The sequence below is a fragment of the Ornithorhynchus anatinus genome, chromosome 18 (assembly GCF_004115215.2).
Source record: "Ornithorhynchus anatinus isolate Pmale09 chromosome 18, mOrnAna1.pri.v4, whole genome shotgun sequence".
Lineage (NCBI taxonomy): Eukaryota > Metazoa > Chordata > Mammalia > Monotremata > Ornithorhynchidae > Ornithorhynchus > Ornithorhynchus anatinus.
The window spans coordinates 23,931,528-23,951,570 of record NC_041745.1 but is presented as its reverse complement, the minus strand read 5'-3'; the positions used below and the strand labels follow the sequence as shown (position 1 = coordinate 23,951,570).

Below are 20,043 nucleotides of genomic sequence, written 5' to 3'. Positions count from 1 at the left end.
CACTCTCCATCCTTAACTTTTTCTCCAGTAATCTAGCTCATCCATGGATCTGTCCAACCCCTGTGAGATCTGCTTGTGTTTCCAACTCCACAGATTCCTGGGGGAACAGACTACAAGTCTTTAGGTGAGGGGCTCAAAATTGATTCATCTGATCTTCCAAATGGGAACTGTGTCCGGTGAGTCAGAATCAGGGCTGGGGACCAAATCCAATCCACCCTCCTCATCACCCACATCCGTGAGTGGTTATGGAACACCCAGGAAAGAGTCATGGTAGACAGAATGCTGAGCAGGACATACAGGAGGTCTGGCCCTGACTCACCCAGAGCCCAAGGCACATTTAGAGAAGTGGTTTCGGACCTACCCTGGAGGACGGGGTATGGCCTTAATTCATTCATTCAATAGTATTTATTGAGCGCTTACTATGTGCAGAGCACTGTACTAAGCGCTTGGGATGAACAAGTCAGCAACAGATAGAGACAGTCCCTGCCGTTTGACGGGCTTACAGTCTAATCAGGGGAGACGGACAGACAAGAACGATGGCAATAAACAGAGTCAAGGGGAAGAACATCTCGTAAAAACAATGGCAACTAAATAGAATCGAGGCGATGTACAATTCATTAACAAAATAAATAGGGTAACGAAAATATATACAGTTGAGCGGACAAGTACAGTGCTGTGGGGATGGGAAGGGAGAGGTGGAGGAGCAGAGGGAAAAGGGGAAAATGAGGGTTTAGCTGCGGAGAGGTAAAGGGGGGATGGCAGAGGGAGTAGAGGGAGAAGAGGAGCTCAGTCTGGGAACGCCTCTTGGAGGAGGTGAGTTTTAAGTAGGGTTTTGAAGAGGGAAAGAGAATCGGTTTGGCGGAGGTGAGGAGGGAGGGCGTTCCAGGACCGCGGGAGGACGTGACCCAGGGGTCGACGGCGGGATAGGCGAGACTGAGGGACGGCGAGGAGGTGGGCGGCGGAGGAGCGGAGCGTGCGGGGTGGGCGGTAGAAAGAGAGAAGGGAGGAGAGGTAGGAAGGGGCAAGGTGATGGAGAGCCTTGAAGCCTAGAGTGAGGAGTTTTTGTTTGGAGCGGAGGTTGATAGGCAACCACTGGAGTTGTTTAAGAAGGGGAGTGACATGCCCAGATGGTTTCTGCAGGAAGATGAGCCGGGCAGCGGAGTGAAGAATAGACCGGAGCAGGGCGAGAGAGGAGGAAGGGAGGTCAGAGAGAAGGCCGACACAGTAGTCTAGCCGGGATATCACGAGAGCCCGTAACAGTAAGGTAGCCGTTTGGGTGGAGAGGAAAGGGCGGATCTTGGCGATATCGTAGAGGTGAAACCGGCAGGTCTCGGTAACGGATAGGATGTGTGGGGTGAACGAGAGAGACGAGTCAAGGATGACACCGAGATTGCGGGCCCGAGAGACGGGAAGGATGGTCGTGCCATCAATGGTGATAGAGAAGTCTGGGAGAGGACCGGGTTTGGGAGGGAAGATGAGGAGCTCAGTCTTGCTCATGTTGAGTTTTAGGTGGCGGGCCGACATCCAGGTGGAGACGTCCCGGAGGCGGGAGGAGATGCGAGCCTGAAGGGAGGGGGAGAGGACAGGGGCGGAGATGTAGATCTGCGTGTCATCTGCGTAGAGATGGTAGTCAAAGCCGTGAGAGCGGATGAGTTCACCGAGGGAGTGAGTGTAAATGGAGAACAGAAGAGGGCCAAGAACTGACCCTTGAGGAACTCCAACAGTTAAAGGATGGGAGGGGGAGGAGGCTCCGGCGAAGGAGATCGAGAATGACCGGCCAGAGAGGTAAGAGGAGAACCAGGAGAGGACAGAGTCCGTGAAGCCAAGGTGAGATAAGGTATGGAGGAGGAGGGGATGGTCGACAGTGTCAAAGGCAGCAGAGAGGTCAAGGAGGATCAGAATGGAGTAGGAGCCATTGGATTTGGCAAGAAGGAGGTCACGGGTGACCTTAGAGAGAGCAGTCTCGGTAGAGTGGAGGGGACGGAAGCTAGATCGGAGGGGGTCTAGGAGAGAATGGGAGTTAAGGAATTCTAAGCATCGATTGTAGACGACTCGTTCTAGGATTTTGGAAAGGAAGGGTAGTAGGGAGATAGGGCGATAACTGGAGGGGGAAGTGGGGTCAAGAGCGGGTTTTTTTAGGATGGGGGAGATGTGGGCATGTTTGAAGGCAGAGGGGAAGGAGCCCTTGGAGATTGAGTGGTTAAAAATAGAAGTTAAGGAAGGTAGGAGGGTAGGGGCGATGGTTTTAATAAGGTGAGAGGGAATGGGGTCCGAGGCGCAGGTGGAGGGGGTGGCACCTGCGAGGAGGGAGGAGATCTCCTCTGAGGATACTGCAGGGAAGGATGGGAAAGTAGGGGAGGGGGTTGGTGGGGGGGGAGGGGAGAGGCGGAGGGGTGACTTTGGGGAGCTCAGACCTGATCGTGTTGATTTTCGTGAGGAAATAGGTGGCCAGATCATTAGGGGTGAGAGATGGGGGAGGGGGAGGAACAGGGGGCCTAAGGAGAGAGTTAAAGGTCCGGAACAATCGGCGGGGGTGACGGGCATGGGTGTCGATGAGGGAGGAGAAGAAGCTTTGCCTGGCGGAGGAGAGGGCAGAGTTAAGGCAGGAAAGGATAAATTTGAAGTGTGTGAGGTCGGCTTGGTGCTTGGACTTTCGCCAGCAGCGCTCAGCAGCTCGAGCATAGGAGCGTAGGAGGCGGACGGAGGAGGTGATCCAGGGCTGTGGGTTAGTGGAGCGAGAGCGGCGGAGGGAAAGGGGGGTGATAGAGTCGAGATGAGTAGAGAGGGTGGAGTTGAGAGCGGAGACCTGATCGTCGAGAGTGGGAAGAGAGGACAGGGCGACAAGGTGAGGAGAGATGCTATTGGAAAGACGGATGGGATCGAGAAAGCGGAGGTCTCTGTGGGGCAGTAGCTAAGGTTTGCAGGGGGAGGGAGTGTGAGAGATGAGGCAGGTGAGAAGGTTATGGTCAGAGAGAGGGATTTCAGAGTTGGTGAGTGAGGAGATAGTGCAGCGGTAGGAGATGACGAGATCGAGGGTGTGACCTAATCGGTGAGTGGGCGCGGTATGGTGGAGGAGGAGGTCGGCAGAGTCAAGGAGGGATAGCAGGCGGGCGGCAGAGGAGTCGTCGGGTACATCCATATGGATGTTGAAGTCTCCGAGGATCAGAGTGGGCAGAGAGAAGGAAGGTGAGAAAGGGGTCAAGGTGGTTGAAGAAGTCGGAGGTGGGACCGGGAGGGCAGTAGATGACAGCGACAAGTAACTGGAGGGCGTGGTAGAGGCGAATGATATGGGCTTCGAAGGAGGGGAAGGAGAGGGAGGAGGGAGGAGGGATAGTGCGGAAGCGGCAACGGGGCGAGAGGAGGAAGCCGACGCCTCCTCCCTTACCGGTGAGTCTGGGGGAGTGGGAGAAGGAGAGGCCTCCGCCGGAGAGAGCGGCGGCGGAGACCGTGTCTTCGGAAGAGAGCCACGTTTCCGAAAGGGCGAGGAGGAGGAGAGAGCGAGAGAGGAAAAGGTCATGGATGAAAGGTAGCTTGCCTGTAATAGAGCGGGGGTTCCAGAGGCCACACTTGAAAGTAGCTGTGGGTGCAAGGGGGGGAGGGAGGGAAGGGCGGGGGGAGGGGAGGGTTTGGATGGGAAGGAGGTGGCGGGGCCCTGGACGGGGAGAGAGGGATGAGGGGTAGCGGTGGGACAAGAGGACTGGGATGGGGCGTGGGTGGGGAAGAGAGAAGGGGGGAGGGGGTGAAGAGGGGGTTTGGTGGGGGGAAGAGTAGGGGGAGGGGGAAGAGGGGTAGCGCTGGTAAAGTGGGGTTCTAGGGCGGGAGAGGGGAGGGGGGGAGGAGACAGAGGAGAGAGGAGGAAAGAGCTGAGCGAGAGAGGGGAAGGGGAAGGGGAGGATAGGAAGGGGCGGGAGGGGGGAGGGGGTGAGGAGGGACATGGCGAGGCCAGAGAGGTGGGTGGCAGCACTGACAACAATAAACAGTAATAAACAAAATCGGTAATATAGCAACAAACCCCCTGTGGTCTCTTCTGGACCAAGTTTTAGAGAAGACCACTTAGAGACCCTATTTGTGGGAACTCTACCTCTTCCCGGAAGCCCTCCAAGACTAAACTAGACTACCCTGCTACCTTGGATAGCATCATCCCACTGCAACTCATGAATCCTTGCAGTGAGATCAGATGGAGAGGAGAAGTTCTAATAACATCAAATCACCACGTGCAGTCTCTATCTCTCCCCCATCTGTAGTTTATTTTTTCATTCATTCAATCATATTTATTGAGCGCTTACTGTGGGCAGAGCACTGTTGTAATGTGTGTGCTAGACGGTAAGCTTCTCGAGGGCGGGGATCACGTCAACCAACTCTACTCCATTTTCTCTCCCAAGTTAAATTTTTGTACTTTCTTAAGCACTTATTACAGTGCTCAGGACACTCTAAATGTTCAATAAATACAATTGGCTGACTGACTGACTGACCAAGTGCTTAGTACAGTGCTCTGCACCATGGATTGATTCACTGATGGATAGAAGAGACTTTGGGAAGACTGGCACATGGAGAAGAAGAGGTAAAATAGACACCAAAGTCGATGAAAGACATACCATGACGGGACAGCAAGGGATGAGCCTCACAGGCACATCTTTGTTAGCAACACTGGTCATTCAATTAATCAATTAATAGCATTTATCGAGCACTTATGCTGTGCAGAGCACTGTATTCAGTGCTTGGGAGAATAGTTAGTCAATATGATCCATCAGTAATATTTACTGAGCACCTAATGTAGGCAGAACACTATTCTAAGCACTTGGAAGAGTACAATATAATAGTGTGGAGTGAAATAATTCCTACGCAGAGGGAGCTTACAGTCTAGTTGTGGGAACACGGGAGAAACAGAATAAGAATAATAATAACAGTACTTTTTAAGTGCTTACTATGTGCCAAGAACTATTCTAAGTGCTGGGGTAGATATAAGTTAACGGAATGATGGAGATGTGAATCAATCAATCATTCAGTCAATCAGTGATGTTTAATGAGAGCGTACTTGGTGCAGAGCACTCTGGTAAACACCTGGGAAAGTGCAATATAATAGAGTAGGTAGACTTGTTGTCTTCCCACAAAGAGTTTTAATCCCAGCTCTGCCACTTGTCTGCTGTATGACCTTGGAAATGACCTTGGACAAGTCACTTAACTTTCTTTACTTCAGGTACTTCACTGGTGAAATGGGGATTAAGACTGTGAGCCCCATGTGGGACAAGGACTGTGTCCAACCTGATTACCTTGTATCTACCCCAGTGCTTAGAACAGTGCTTGACACATAGAAAGCGCCAAATACCATTATTATTATTATTAATGGATACTATTATTATTAATAGTAATGAGGATCTTACAATATTCAGAGAGGCAACATTAAACTAGATTATAGATTAGAGAAATAGTAGACTATAAGGATATTTTCTAAAGTGCCACGGAGGTGAGGTGAGTATCGAAATGCTTAAGGGATACATGGCCAACTGCCTAGTCAATGCAGAGGGGAGGGAAGGTAGGCCAAATGAGGGCTTAGTCTGGGAAGAGGCCTCTTGGGGGAAGTGTGATTTTAGGAGGATTTTGGAAGTGGGGAGAGTGGTGGACTGTCAGATGTGAAGTGTAAGGGAGTTCCAGGCCTGAAAGAGGATGTGGGCAAGGGGTTGGTGGCGAGACAGACGATGTTGAGATAAAGCGAGTAGGTTGGTGTTAGAGGAGTGATATGTACCGGTTGGGTTCTAGTAGATAAGCGAGGTAAGGTAGGAGGGAGTGAGCTTATTGAGAGCCTTAAAGCTGAAGGTACGGAGTTTCTGTTTCCCCACTGCTTTCAAATATTCCCATCAATCAAGGGGTAATCGATAAATTGCATTATTGAGCTTTCGCTGAGTGCAGAACACTGAATTAAGCTCTTCACAACATCACTAAAATCCACCCTTTCCTCTCATCCAAACTGCTACCATGTTAATCCCATCACTTATTCTATCCCACCTCAACTACTCTATCAGCTTCCCTGCTGATTTCCCTGCCTCCTGCCTCCCTCTACTCCATTCCACACTTCACTCTGCTGCCCAGATCATTTTTCCAAATAAAGTTCAGAACACGTTTCCCCACTCCTCAAAAAACTCCTGTGGTTGCCCATCCACATCTGCATCAAACAGAAATTCCTCACCATTGACTTCAAAGCACTCAATCCCCTTGCCTTCTCTTACCTCACCTCGCTACTCTCCCACTACAACCCGGCCCACACACTTCGCTCCTCTAGTGCTGTACCTTGATCTCACTGTACCTTGATCTCATCTATCTTGCCTCCTACCTCTCACCCATGTCTTGCTTCTGGTCTGAAATGCCCTCCCTCCTCATATCCATCCGACAATAACTCTCCCCCACTTTGAAGCCTTCCTGAAGGCACATCTCCTTCAAGAGGCCTTTTCTGATTAAGCCCTCCTTTCCTCTTCTCCCACGCCCTTCTGTGTCATCCTGACTTGCTCCCTTTATTCATCTCCTCTCCCGGCCCCACAGCATTTATGTACACATCCATAATTTACTTATTTATATTCCCCCTCTCAGGATCTTACCTGGAGAGTTTCCAGTCCTCTACCAGTCTCAGTTATAGGAGGGAGAGTCAAGCAGAGGCTTAACCGGAATGATTACAGTTGGAGAGTGGGGTGTCCTGGGAGAGATGCGTCCATGGAGTCTCTACGGGTCAGAAACAAGCAGAAGACAAGACATTTATATTAATGTCTTTCTCTCGCTCTAGACTGTAAGCTCTTTGTGGGCAGGAAATGTGTCTGTTTATTGTTATATTGTAGTCAACCAAGCACTCAGTACAATGCTCTGCACATAGTAAACACTAAATAGTGTGAGCCCCACACAGGACAACCTGATTACCTCGTATATACCCCGTTACTTAGGACAGTGCCTGGCACATTGTAAGCGCTTAACAAATACCATCATCATCATCATCATCATCAAATAGATGCGACTGGCTAACTGAGTGACTGACTTGGGAGAGTTCAACAGGGTAGGTAGACACATTCCCTGCCTACTAGGAGCTTACATTCTAAAGGGGAAGACAGACAATATAAATAAATGAATTACAGATATGTACATAAGTCCTCTGGGGTGACTATCAAGTGCTTAAAGGGTCCGGATCTAAGGGCCTAAGTGACATAGAAGGGAGAGGAGAAGGGGAAAAGACTGTTTAATTGGGGATGGTCTCTTGGAGGAGAGGGGATTTTAATAAGGTCTTAAGCTGGGGAAAGTGATGGTCTGGTGTATATGGAAAGGGAGGGAGGGAGGACTTGGGAAAGTAGTCCGCGACAAGATAGGCAAGATAAGGGCACAGCGAACAAGTTGGTGCTAGAGGTGGAAATGTGGTGGCTGGGTTGTGGTAGGAAAGCCAAAAGGTAAGGAAGGAGGGGCTGGCTGATTAAGTTCATTCAAGACTATGGCAAGGAGTTCCTGTTTGATGCAGGGGTGGATGGGCAACCACTGGAAGTTCTTCAGAAGTGGGGAGATGTGGATTGAACAGTTTATTAAAAAATGATCTGGACAGCAGAGTGAAGTATAAACTCGAGTGGGGAGAAACAGGAGTCAGGGAGGTCAGCAAGGAGGCTTATGCAGAAAGCAAGGCAGGGCAGGGTAAATGTTTGGATCAGCAAGGTAGCAGTTTGGATTGAGAGGAAAGGGCAGATTTTATCGACAATGTGAAGATAAAACCGACAGGATTTAATGACAGATTGAATATGTGTGTTGAATGAGACCAGTGAGCCACAGATAATGCCTGGGTTGCAGGCTTGGGAGACGGGGGGTGGGGGTGTTTCCCATGTATCCCCTCCCTTAAAAAAACCCCAAAAGCTCTCAACCCACAGTATCTACAGTTATTTGCCCATCCCTCTCCTACCTTTCCTTTCCAAACTTCTTGGGCAAAGTGTTTATCATCCTCTGCCTCAACTTCTTCTCCTACAGTTCTCTCCATGACCTTTTGTAATCTGGTTTCCACCCTTCTGTTCCACAGCAGCTGCCCTCTCTAAGTTCACCACTGACTTCCAACAGACTCTACTCCATCTTTATCCCCCCGGACCTCTGCGTTACCTTCGAAGTTGTAGACTACCCTGTCTCCTGTAAATATGAGCTAAAACTGCCTTCACTGACACTGTTCTCTCCTGGTCCACCTCCTATCTCTCTGGTCACTAATTCTTAATCCTTTTCATGGGCTCCTCCTCTGCCTCCCTCCTCTTAACTGTGGGAGTGCCTCAAGATTCAGTTCTGTGTCCCTTTCTATTCTCCATCGACACCCACTCTCTTGGACAACTGATTCAATGTCATGGATTCAACTTTCATTTCTATATGGATGATTCCCAAATGTACATCTCTAGCCCTGCTCTTTCTCCTCTCCAGTGTCATATTTCCTCTTGCCTTCAGGACAGCTCCACTTGGATGTCCCACTGGCACTTCTAACTTAACATGTCCTAAAGAGAGCTTCTCATTTTTCACCCAAACCCTGTCCTGCCCCCGACCTCTTCCGTATTCTTCATCACTGTAGACAAAACCACTCTCCTCCCTATCTCTCAAATCCATGAACTTGGCATTATCTTTGACTCACCTCTCTCATTCAACCCACACGTTTTATCTGTCACAAATCCATTTGGTTCTACCTTCACAACATTGCTAAAATACACCCTTTCCTCTCCATCTAAACTGTTACTCCACGGATCCAAACGCTTACCATATCCTGCCTCGTCTTTCACTTTTAACCTCTTTGCTGACCTCGTTGGCCCCTGACCTTCCACTTTCCAGTCCATACTTTGTTCTGTTGCCCAGATCATTTCTCTAAGAAAAGTTCAGTCCACGTCACCCCACTCCTCAAAAACCTCCAATGGTTGCCCATCCACCTCCATATGAAACAGAAACTCCTTACCATCAGCTTTAAGGCAAGCAATATGCTCTTTCCCTCAGTCATTCAATGATAGTAGTTGAGCACTTATGATGTGCAGAGCACTGTATTAAGCGCTTGGAAGAGCACAACAGAGTTAGCAGATGTTCCCTGCCCTTAACGTTACCTACCTGACCTACACCCTCACCTGCACTTTTCACTCCTTCAACACAATCTACTCACTGTACCTCAAGCCCATCTTTCTGTCCTCCAAACCCTTGCCCACATTCCCCTTTGGGCTGGAGCTCTCTCCCGCTACATATCTCTCTCCCTATCTTCAAAGGCATCCTAATTTCATATTTCCTCCGACTTTCCCCACTCTATTTGCCTTCCCCTCTGCATCACCTTGGGTCTGTACCCCTTAAGCACTTTAATATTCCCCCCCAATCACACAGCTGACAAGGGGCAGAGTCGGGATCTGATCCCGGCTCCGACAGTTGTCTGCTGTGGGACCTTGGGCAAGTCATTTCACTCCTCTGTGCCTCAGTTATCTTATCTGTAGAATGGAGATCGAGACTGGGAACCCCATGTGGGACAGGGACTGTTTCAACCTTACTTGCTTGCATCCACCCCAGTGTTTAGTACAGTGCCTGGCACAAAGCAAGCGCTTAACAAATACCACGATTGTTATTATGATTATTAATCTTCTTATCCTTATACTCTGCCTTTTCCCCAGTCTGTAGTTTAAGGGGAGTGTCTATTTCCCCTTTTAGACCATAGGTTCCTGGAGGGCAGGGAGTATGCAGATTGTACTTTCTCAAGTGCTTGGTACAGTGTTCTGTACACAATAAGCACTCGATAAATATCATTAATTGATTGATCGATTGTTCGATACGGAGGTGATTGGGCAACCCCTGGAGGAATTCGAAGAGTGGGGAGATACGAACTGAACATCTTTTAGAAAAATGATCAAAGCAGCAAAGTGAAGTATGGACGGAAGTGGGGAGAGACAGAAGGCAGGGAGGTTGGCGAGGAGGCTGATGCAAGTGTGATCAACATGTGTCTATATAATGGGAATGTAAATCCATTGGTATAAAAGGACTACCTGTGGCTGTGAGTGTTGACATAAATGAATCAATCATATTTATTAAGTGCTTACTAGTGCAGATCACTCTAGTAAGTGCTTGGGAGAGTACAATACAACAGTTGGCAGACATGTTCCCTGACCACAAGGATCTTACAGTCTAGAAGGGGAGACAGGCATGAATACAAATTATGGATATGTACTTAAGTGCTGAGGGTGTGAGGGAGGGCTGAACAAAAGGTGCAAATCTAAGTGCAAGGGAGCCCCAGAAGGGAGTGGGAGAAGAGGAAATGAGAGCCTAGTCAGCAAAGACCTCTTGGAAGAGATGTACTTTTGATAAGACTTTGAAGGTGGGGAGAGTGATCATCCGTCAGTCAGGAAGAAGGAAGGTGTTCAAGGCCAGAAGCAGGACGTGGGCAAGGGTTCAGTGGCCAGATAGATGAGATTGAGGTTGGTATTAGAGGAGAAAAGCGTGTAGCTTGGATTGTAGTAGGAAAGCAGTGAGGTAAAGTAGGAGGGGGCGAGGTGATTGAGTGCTTTAAAGCCTACAGCCTTAGAAAGAGGTACCAGCTTCCCAGATATCTCTACCCATAGCTTCAGGGAAGGGGCCCCGACTGGGACATCTGAAGATCTGAGTTCTTGTCCCACTCTGCTGCTAATGTTCAGCATGTCATCATGGGCAACCATGCCCTCTCTGTGTCCTAATTCAACACAGCTCTGACTGTGCCCAATTGTATCATCCTGTGGTTGGCACAGAGTATTACCTTAACTAAGATCACCACGATTATTGCCATTATTATTATTATTTTTATAATCATCATCATCAGTCCCCCTGTCCCCCAGGGAAATTGAGAGGAGCTGAATAAATTCTGTAAAAAAAAAGTTCCACTTGGGAAGCAGAAGGGACCGGCCCCCATGCCAGGAAAGATTCTTACCCATTTATCTCTAGCCAAATCTGGTCTTCACTGAACCATAAGAGCAAGGCAGGCATTAGAATCAGCATTTGTTCAGGTTAAAAAAAACCTCTCCTGGTTATATGAGAGACAGCCAACTGCCCCATCAAACCAAACCAGCAGTTTATGAATTTCCCAAGCAGAGTAGCTCAGTCCCTGGGGGGCTTTCGGCTTCTGGACTCCAAACTGGTTAATAATAATAATAATAATAATTGTGGTATTTACTAAGCACTTACTATGTGCCAGGCACGAAACTAAGCACTGGGGTGGATACCAGCGAATCGGGATGAACACAGTCCCTGTCCTACAAGAGAGCAAGGAGGCCAGCTCTTTCAGACTGCTGTCTTCATTCTGCTTGGGATTTTGAGGTTAAACAGCACTTGAAAGGCAAAAGGATCAGAGATTGTGGAAACAAGCCTTGTGCTGCTTCTCTGAGGGGGCAGCAATGAAGTGGGCAGACCCACTGTAAGGCTGTTGCGCTGGCTACGTGAACAACAGTGTGACCTCGTAAAAGCAGCATGGCCTCATGGAAAGAGCACAGGCCTGAGACTCAGAAGACCTGGATTCTAATCCTGGCTCTACCAGTTGCCTGCTGTATAAGCTTGGGCAAATGACTTCACTTTTCTGGGTCTCAGTCTCTTCATCTGTAAAATCAGGCACATTTTACTCCCTCCTAATAATAATAACAATAATGATGGTATTTGTTAAGGGCTTACTATGTGCTAAGCACTGTTCTAAGCGCTGGGGTAGATACAAGCAGCGTGGCTCAGTGGAAAGAGCACGGGCTTTGGAGTCAGGGCTCATGAGTTCGAATCCCAGCTCTGCCACTTGTCGGCTGTGTGACTGTGGGCAAGTCACTTAACTTCTCTGTGCCTCAGTTCCCTCATCTGTAAAATGGGGATTAAGACTGTGAGCCCCACGTGGGACAGCCTGATTCCCCTATGTCTACCCCAGCGCTTAGAACAGTGCTCGGCACATAGTAAGCGCTTAACAAATACCAACATTATTATTATTACAAGGTAATCAGGTTGTCCTACGTAGGGCTCACAGACTTAATGCCCATTTTACAGATGAGGCAACTGAGGCACAGAGAAGTTAAGTTATTTGCCCAAAGTCACACAGCTGATAAGTGGCAGAGCTGGATTTAGAACCCATGACCGCTGACTCCCAAGCCCCTGCTCTTTCCACTAAGACATGCTACTTCTACTTAGACTGAGAGCCCTATAAGGGATGGGACTATGCCCAACCTGATTATCTTGCATCTATCCCAGAATTCAGTACAGTGTTTGACACAAAGCGCTTAACAAGAATCATAAAAACAAAACAAAACAAACAAAAACAGAACAGACACTGCTCAAAAATGGTTTTGGTTGCTGGGTTGTCTGGAGGCATTAGAGCACACTGAGAACTTACCCTAGGGGCCAAAGATGCACAGGACCTGTTTCATTCATTCATTCATTCATTCATTCATTCATTCATTCATTCATTCGTATTTATTAAGCACTTACTGTGTGCAGAGCACTGTACTAAGCGCCTGGGAAAGTACGATACAACAATGAAGAGTGACAATCCCTGCCCACAATGAGCTCACGGTCTAGAGGTGGGGAGACAGACATCAATACAAATAAAATGTCAGATATATACATAAGTGCTATGGGTCTGGGAGAGGGGAAAAGAGCAAAGGGAGTAAATCAGGGCAAGACAGCAGGGAGTGGGAGGTGAAGAAAAGTGGTAAATTCCTCCTCGAGACTGTCAGCTACCCTTCTAGGCTGGAAGATCTTCCCCTAGATTTATAAGCACCTTGAGAACAGGGATCATATCTACTAACTCTGTTGTATTGTAGTCTCCCAGTCAATCAATCTCCCTCTCAGGGTCACACCTGGAGAGTTTCCAGTACTTTACCGGTCTTGGTTATGGGAGGGAGAGTCAAGAAGAGGCATGCCCATTCCATTCCTAGCTTGGGCAGTGGCTAGCGAGCGGAAGGCAATCTGAAACAAGTCAAAACTCACCTATGTTGGGCAGCAGCGGCATGAGTCGAGGGTGGAGACTCAAGTTTACCGTGCAGAAGGAAGGCAGCAACGGTAAACCACTTCTGTATTTTTACCAAGAAAACTCTATGGATACACTACCAGAACAATTGTGGAGGGAAGTGGGGCGTTCTGGGAGAGATGTGTCCATGGTGTCGCTATGGATGGGAGATGACACGACGGCATAAGACAAAAATTAACCAATCAGTGGTATTTATTGAGCACTTACTATGTGGAGAGCACTGTACTCAGCATTTGGGAGAGTACAACAGAATTAGCAGACACATTCTTTGCCCACAATGAGTTTACAGTCTAGAGAGACTGTAAGTGTTTAGTAACTGTGCTCTGCACACAGTAAGCACTCAGTAAACATCACTGAATGATTAAAGGGGTGTGTGTGTGGGGTCTATTTAGTGTTCTTTGATTGGTCGATAATGGGGGGGTGTGGGGTGTGAGGGATGGTCCAGGGAAGGATCATGGCTTACGAGCAGTCAGTCAATCATATTTATTGAGTGCTTTCTGTGTACAGAGCACTATACTAAGTGCTTGGAAGAGTATGATATAACAATAAACAGACACATTCCCTGGCCACAGCAAGCTTACCGTCTAGATGGGGAGACAGATATTAGCATAAATGAATCAATTAGAGATACTTACATAAGTACTGTGGGGATGGAGGGGGGATGAATAAAGAGAGAAAGTCAAGATGAGTTCTAACCCCAGCCCTGCCACTCGCTTGGTGTGTGACCTTGGGTAAATCATTTAACTTCTCTGTGCCTCCATTTCCTCATCTGTAAAATGGGGATTCAATACCTGTCTCTTCCTCTCCGCTTAGAGTGTGAGATCCAGGTGGGAGAGGAACTGTGTCTGATCTGATTATCTAGTATCTACTTCAGTGCTTATTATGGCACTTAGCACAACATGGTAAGCCCTTAACCAATATCATAATTATTAAGGCCCCCCTAGACCCTGTGGATTGGCCAGGAAGAATCTGTCCAGTGTGGTATTGTGCGTGCCCAGAACTAATAATAATAATAATGTTGATATTTGTTAAGCGCTTACTATGTGCAGAGCACTGTTCTAAGCGCCAGGGTAGACACGGGAACTAGATACATGGAGTTTGGAGCATGAATACTGGGTGCTTATGCATCTTCCTAAGCAGATCCGTATGTCCAGGACTTTTCCCAGAAGTATCCTAAGTTTAAGACTGCCTTCCCCAGTCTCCAAATTTGCCCTAAGATCCCAATGGCAGTTTTCTGTTATGATTTCCTGTGCTTTACAGCCAAGATCAGGAGAAAGTTATGACTGTACTAGGCGCTTGAGAGAGTTAAATATAACAATTCAACAGAGACATTTCTGCCCCCAGTGAGCTTGCAGTCTAGAGGAAGAGAAAGACATCAATATGAATAAATAAATTATGGATATGTATGTAAAAGCAGTGGGGTTGAGGGAGGGGTGAACAAAAGGAGCAAATCAGAGTAAGGCGGAAGGGAATGGGAGAAAAGGAAATGAGGGCTTAGTCAGGGAAGGTGTCTTGGGAATGATGAGCCTTCAATAAGGCTTTGAAGATGGGGAGAGTAATTTTCTGTAGGATATGAAGAGGGAGAGCGTTCCAGGACAGAGGCAGAACTTGGATGTGGGACTGGCGACAAGATGGATGAGATCGAGATACGGTGAATAGGTTGGCATTAGAAGAGCTAAGTGTGCAGGCTGGGCTGTAGTAGGAGACTAGCAACGTGAGGGTAGGAGGGAACAGGATGATTGAGTGCTTTAAAACCGATGGTGGGAAATTTCTGTTTGAGGCAGAGGTGGATGGGCAACCCAGTGGAGGTTCCTGAGGAGTAGGGAAACGCATCCTGAACATTTTTGTAGAAAAATGATCCGGGCAGCAGAGTGAAGTATGGAGTGGAGTAGAGGGAGACAGGAGGAAGGGAGCTCAGCAAGAAGGATAAGTGATTGGATCAACATGGTAGCAGTTTGGATGGAGAGGAAGGGGAGGATTTTAGGGATGTCATAAAGGTTGAACCAACAGGATTTAGTGATAGATTGAATATGCGGGTTGAATGACAGAGAGGAGTCAAGGATAATGCTGAGTTTGGGGGCTTGTGAGACAGGGAGGATGGTGGTGCTGTCTACAGTGATGGGAAGTGAAGGGGAGAACAGGGTTTGGGTGGGAAAATGAGTTCCGTTTTGGACATGTTAAGTTTCTCCCCACTCCAGTCCATACTTCACTCTGCTGCCTGGATCATTTTTCTATAAAAACATTCAGGCCATGTTTCCCCACTCCTCAAGAAACTCCAGTGGTTGCCCACCACCTCCTCATCAAACAAAAACTCCTCTCCATTGACTTTAAAGCAATCACCTTGCCCCCTCATGCTTCTCCTTACACCTCCTACTACAACCCAGACTGCACGCTTCACTCCTCTAATGCTGTTTTCACCGTACCTCGATATCGTCTATCTCGCCGCTGACCTCTTGCCCACATCCTGCCTCTGGCCTGGAACAACCTGACTCCTCAGATCTGACATTTATTCTCTCTTCCTCCGGAGTCTGACTGAAGGCACATGCCTTCTCTAAGCCCTCCTTTTCTCTTCTCCCTCTCCCTTCTTCGTCCCCCTGACTCGCTCCCTTCATTCACCCCAGCTTCCAGCCCCACAACACCTATGTACATATCTATTATTTATATTAATGTCTGTCTCCCCGTCTAGACTGTAAGCCTGTTGTGGGCGGGGAAACAGTGTTTATTGTTATTTTTTACTCTCCCAAGTGCGTAGTACAGTGTTCTGCACACAGTGCTCTGCACCACAGCTCTAATTTCTGGGGCTGCTGTTGGTCCGAGCCTTGAAGGGTCTAAAATCTTGCCGCTCCTTTTGTGCATACCACCGTCCTTGTCTTTTATACTCGTATTGGCCTTCACTACATTTCTGTCACCGACCTCTCCCTTCTCCCCTCGTTCCTAGACTGTGAGCCTCTTGGGGGTCAGAAATGGTGACTGTATCTCATCTGGGGACTTCTTTCCCAGAGCTTAGGCCAGTGCTTTGTACATAGTAAGCACTCAATAAATACTATTACAACTATGCTAGAGAAGCAGCGTGGCTCAGTGGAAAGAGCACGGGCTTTGGAGTCAGAGGTCATGAGTTTGAATCCCAGCTCTGCCACTTGTCAGCTGTGTGACTGTGGGCAAGTCACTTAACTTCTCTGTGCCGCAGTTCCCTCATCTGTAAAATGGGAATGAAGACTGTGAGCCCCACGTGGGACAACCTGATTCCCCTGTGTCCACCCCAGCGCTTAGAACAGTGCTCTACACATAGTAAGCGCTTAACAAATACCAACATTAGGCTAATCTCTCATCTCCCCACCCTATTAATCCCGCTCTTCTGTGTTTCCTGTGCACTTAATCTATCATCTCCCTGTACTCTGATGCTTCCCTTACCCATTATTTATTTTAAGGACTGTCTCCCCGACTAGACTGTAGCCTCTTTGAGAGCAGCGATCGTCTCTACACTTCTGTACTCTCCCAAACACTCAGCACTGGGCTCTGCACACCACAAATGCTCAATAAATACCACTGATGATGGATTGATTACTACTGCTACTACTACTGCTTATTGATTATTACTGCTACTACTATGAAGTGATCCTCATGTTACTGTGTTCCCTCGCCCAAGACTTCAGCGCTTAGTACAGTGTCTGATACATATTACATTACATATTACATATTAATAATAATAATGGTGGTATTTGTTAAGCGCTTACTATGTGCAGAGCACTGTTCTAAGCGCTGGGGTAGATACAGGGTAATCAGGTCGTCCCACGTGAGGCTCACAGTTAATCCCCATTTTACAGATGAGGTAACTGAGGCACAGAGAAGTGAAGTGACTTGCCCACAGTCACACAGCTGACGAGTGGCAGATCCGGGAGTCGAACTCGTGACCTCTGACTCCGAAGTCCAGGCTCTTTCCACTGAGCCACGCTGCTTTACATCGTACAGTGTCTGATACATAAGTGCTTAATAAATACCATCATTAATTCAGTGGCCTGGATTTGGGAATGGCCCCAAGCAGGACAGGTCTCAAATGTTACAGTCTGGTCATTGCCGCCACACGGCAAACAGAAGTAGCCAGCCAACCCACCCACAGTGTTCCTCGGCCGGGGAAAGTGCTGACCACATGTTCTCATCTGCGGCTCAATCAGTCTTGATTTATAATATATATTTATTAAGTGCTTCCTATGTGCAGAGCACTGTACTAAGCAGTTGGGAGAGTACAATAATAATAATAATAATAATGTTGGTATTTGTTAAGCGCTTACTATGTGCAGAGCACTGTTCTAAGTGCTGGAGTAGATACAGGGTAATCAGGTTGTCCCACATGAGGCTCACAGTTAATCCCCATTTTACAGATGAGGTAACTGAGACCCAGAGAAGTTAAGTGACTTGCCCACAGTCACACAGCTGACAACTGGCAGAGCTGGGATTCGAACCCATGACCTCTGACTCCCAAGCTGAGCCGTGCTGCTTCTCTCGGTCACATTACCTGTCCACAACAAACTTACAGTCCCCAGAGTTGGAGACAGAGTGTGGTCTAGTGGAAAGAGCACGAGCCTGAAAGTCAGAGAACCTGGGTTCTAATCCCCATTCTGCAAAGTATCTGCTGGGTGATCTTGGGCAAATCACTTAACTTCTCTGAGCCTCAGGTACCTCATCTGTAACATGGGGATTCATTGCCTCTTCCCCTCCCTACTTAGATTGCGAGCCCAGTTTGAGGCAGGGACTTTGTCTGACCCGATGACCTTATATATTTCGCCAGCACTTTGAGCAGTACTCGATACATAGTAAGCACTTAGCAAATACAGTTATTATTATTATTAAGTAAATAACATGTATGTACAAAAGTACTGTGGGGTTGAAGGAGGGGTGAATAAAGAGCGCAAATCCAAGTGCAAGGGTTTCCCTAAAAGCGGCCTCCACCATCGCTCCGGTGTCGAGTTGTGACGGTGGGGCCTCTAGACCACGTCCGTCCGTCTGTCCATCCGACCGTCTGTCCGTCCGTGGGAGGTCAAGGCTACCGGCCCTAAGGGAGAGGGAAAGATATGTTTGCGACTTCCTCAGGGCCTGCCTTTGAATTTTCAAATGAAACCTCCTCTCTGAGACCAGAGGGCAAAGCTTCACTGAACCTTCTTGTGGGCTCGAATATAACGACCTGGGTCCTCAGGGAATCAGCTGTTGGGCTTTCATGGCCTTCTTGCCTTATTGAATCATCATTTCTGGTAACAGTCTGGAGGGAGGGTCCCAGTCTATAGGAAATCAATCAGTCAATCAATCAGTGGTATTCACTGAACTAACACTGAACTGTACGTAGTGTTTGGGAGAGTACGCTACAACAGAATTAGCAGACCCGTTCCTTGCCCATAGCGAGATTACAGTCTGAAGGGGGAGACAGACATTAATATAAATAAATGATTTATAATACATAAGGGAAGCTTCCTCTAAATGATCAGGTCGGATTCCCGCCACCCTGCAGCGGGGGAGATGGGGCAGACTGGGCCAGAGAGATTCAGGCCCCTTCAGATAAAGTTACACCGCAGTACACCTCAGCCCCGGATATGGTTTAGGCTTTAGGGTGTGTGTGGGCGTGAGCTACTGTTTCTGTTGCTTGGACTGTTTACCTTGTACCTCCCCCATTGAGTAAAACTGCCTGGCCCAAAATAAGCGCTTAATAACTACTGTAGAGTGATGATGATGGTGATGGTCATGATGATGACGGTCATGATGATGACTGAGATCGGATTAAGGTTTTAGGAGACTTCAGAAAGTCTAGTCCTGGCTGCTAGTGGCGATGGGGAGTGGCTGTTCTTTATTATTATAAAGTGCCATCGAGTCGTTTCCGATTCATAGCGACTCCATGGATATACTTTCCCCGCAGCGTCCCGTCCTCCGCCATAATCCGCGACCTTTCTAACGGTTCTTCAGTTATCGTTGTCATGGTCTCTGTCCATCTAGCTGCCGGACTGCCTCTTCCATGTTTTCCCTGGACTTTTCCTAGCATCAGTGTCTTCTCCAGAGAATTAGTCCTCCTGATGATGCATCCAAAATACGCTAATCTAAGTCGAGTCATTTGGCCTTCCAAAGACCACTTTGGTTTACTTTGCTCCAAAATTCATTTGTTTGGCTTTCAGGCAGTCCACGGTATTCACAAGAGCCTTCTCCAACACCACATTTCAAAAGAATCGATGTTCTTTCTATCCTGTTTTTTCCACTGTCCAGCTTTCTTTATTCTGTTCTTTATTGTCAGGATGGGGAGGGGATGTCAGAGGTGGGGATTGACCTTCAGTCTTTGCCACATAAGGAGGGAATATGGAGGGAATAGGGGTGCTTGGAGGGGGCCCCTTTTGGGGGAAGCCAGAGGCTTGGAGTGTGAAAGTCCTGATTTACAGGTAGTGGGTTTTGGGGTGATTACTTTTCAGATCCCGCTCAGGGTGCTGGGAGGGATTTTAGTGGTGTGTATGTGGGGGATGTGGCAGAGTTCTGAATGTAGTTTTGGCATGTCTTGGATGGGGACGGGGTATAGAAGTAGGAGTGGAGGATCCAGAGTTGGGAGTGCCGTTTAGGGGTGTGTCAGATGTGTTGGCGTATTGGGCAGGATAGGGGGCTTCGGGGTCTGTGGGGGTCGGGGAGGGTGGAGTTCTGAACCAAGTTTATGGGTGTGTTGGATGAAGGCGGGGCAGGAGGATAAGGGGTGTGAGAGGAAGTGGAGAGTGGTGTTCTGAGAGCGATTTGGGGGTGTGTGGGATGGGGCAGGGGTCGACAACCCCTCCCTCCGTCTTGGGTCTCGGCGGGTGGGGCAGGTGGGGGCCTTTGTGGACATGGGCCCAGAGATTGAGTGGGGAAGCGCTGGGAGCTGGGGCTGGAGCCCCACGAGGGAAGAGCCGGAACCCTGCATCCGTGGGACCGGAGCTACCCGGGATAGAGGGCGGAGAGGTGCGAGAAGGAGAGGCGCGCCGGGCCCAGCCGCGGGCAGAGAGGTGTGGAAACCTCGTTAAAATCCGCCCTTTCCATCCAAACTGCTACCATGTTAATCCAGTCACTTA

General features: G+C 48.4%; 1 protein-coding gene and 1 non-coding gene across 2 annotated transcripts in view; both read left to right on the top strand.

The window, feature by feature from the left end:
- The window catches only part of SMOX (spermine oxidase), a 95,030-nt gene that overhangs the window by 26,146 nt on the left and 48,841 nt on the right, over positions 1 to 20,043 (top strand). The window lies entirely within an intron of this gene.
- Positions 12,789 to 12,926, top strand: LOC114805560. The gene has a single exon (XR_003753532.1). It is a non-coding gene; the product is annotated as a small nucleolar RNA SNORA7 (small nucleolar RNA).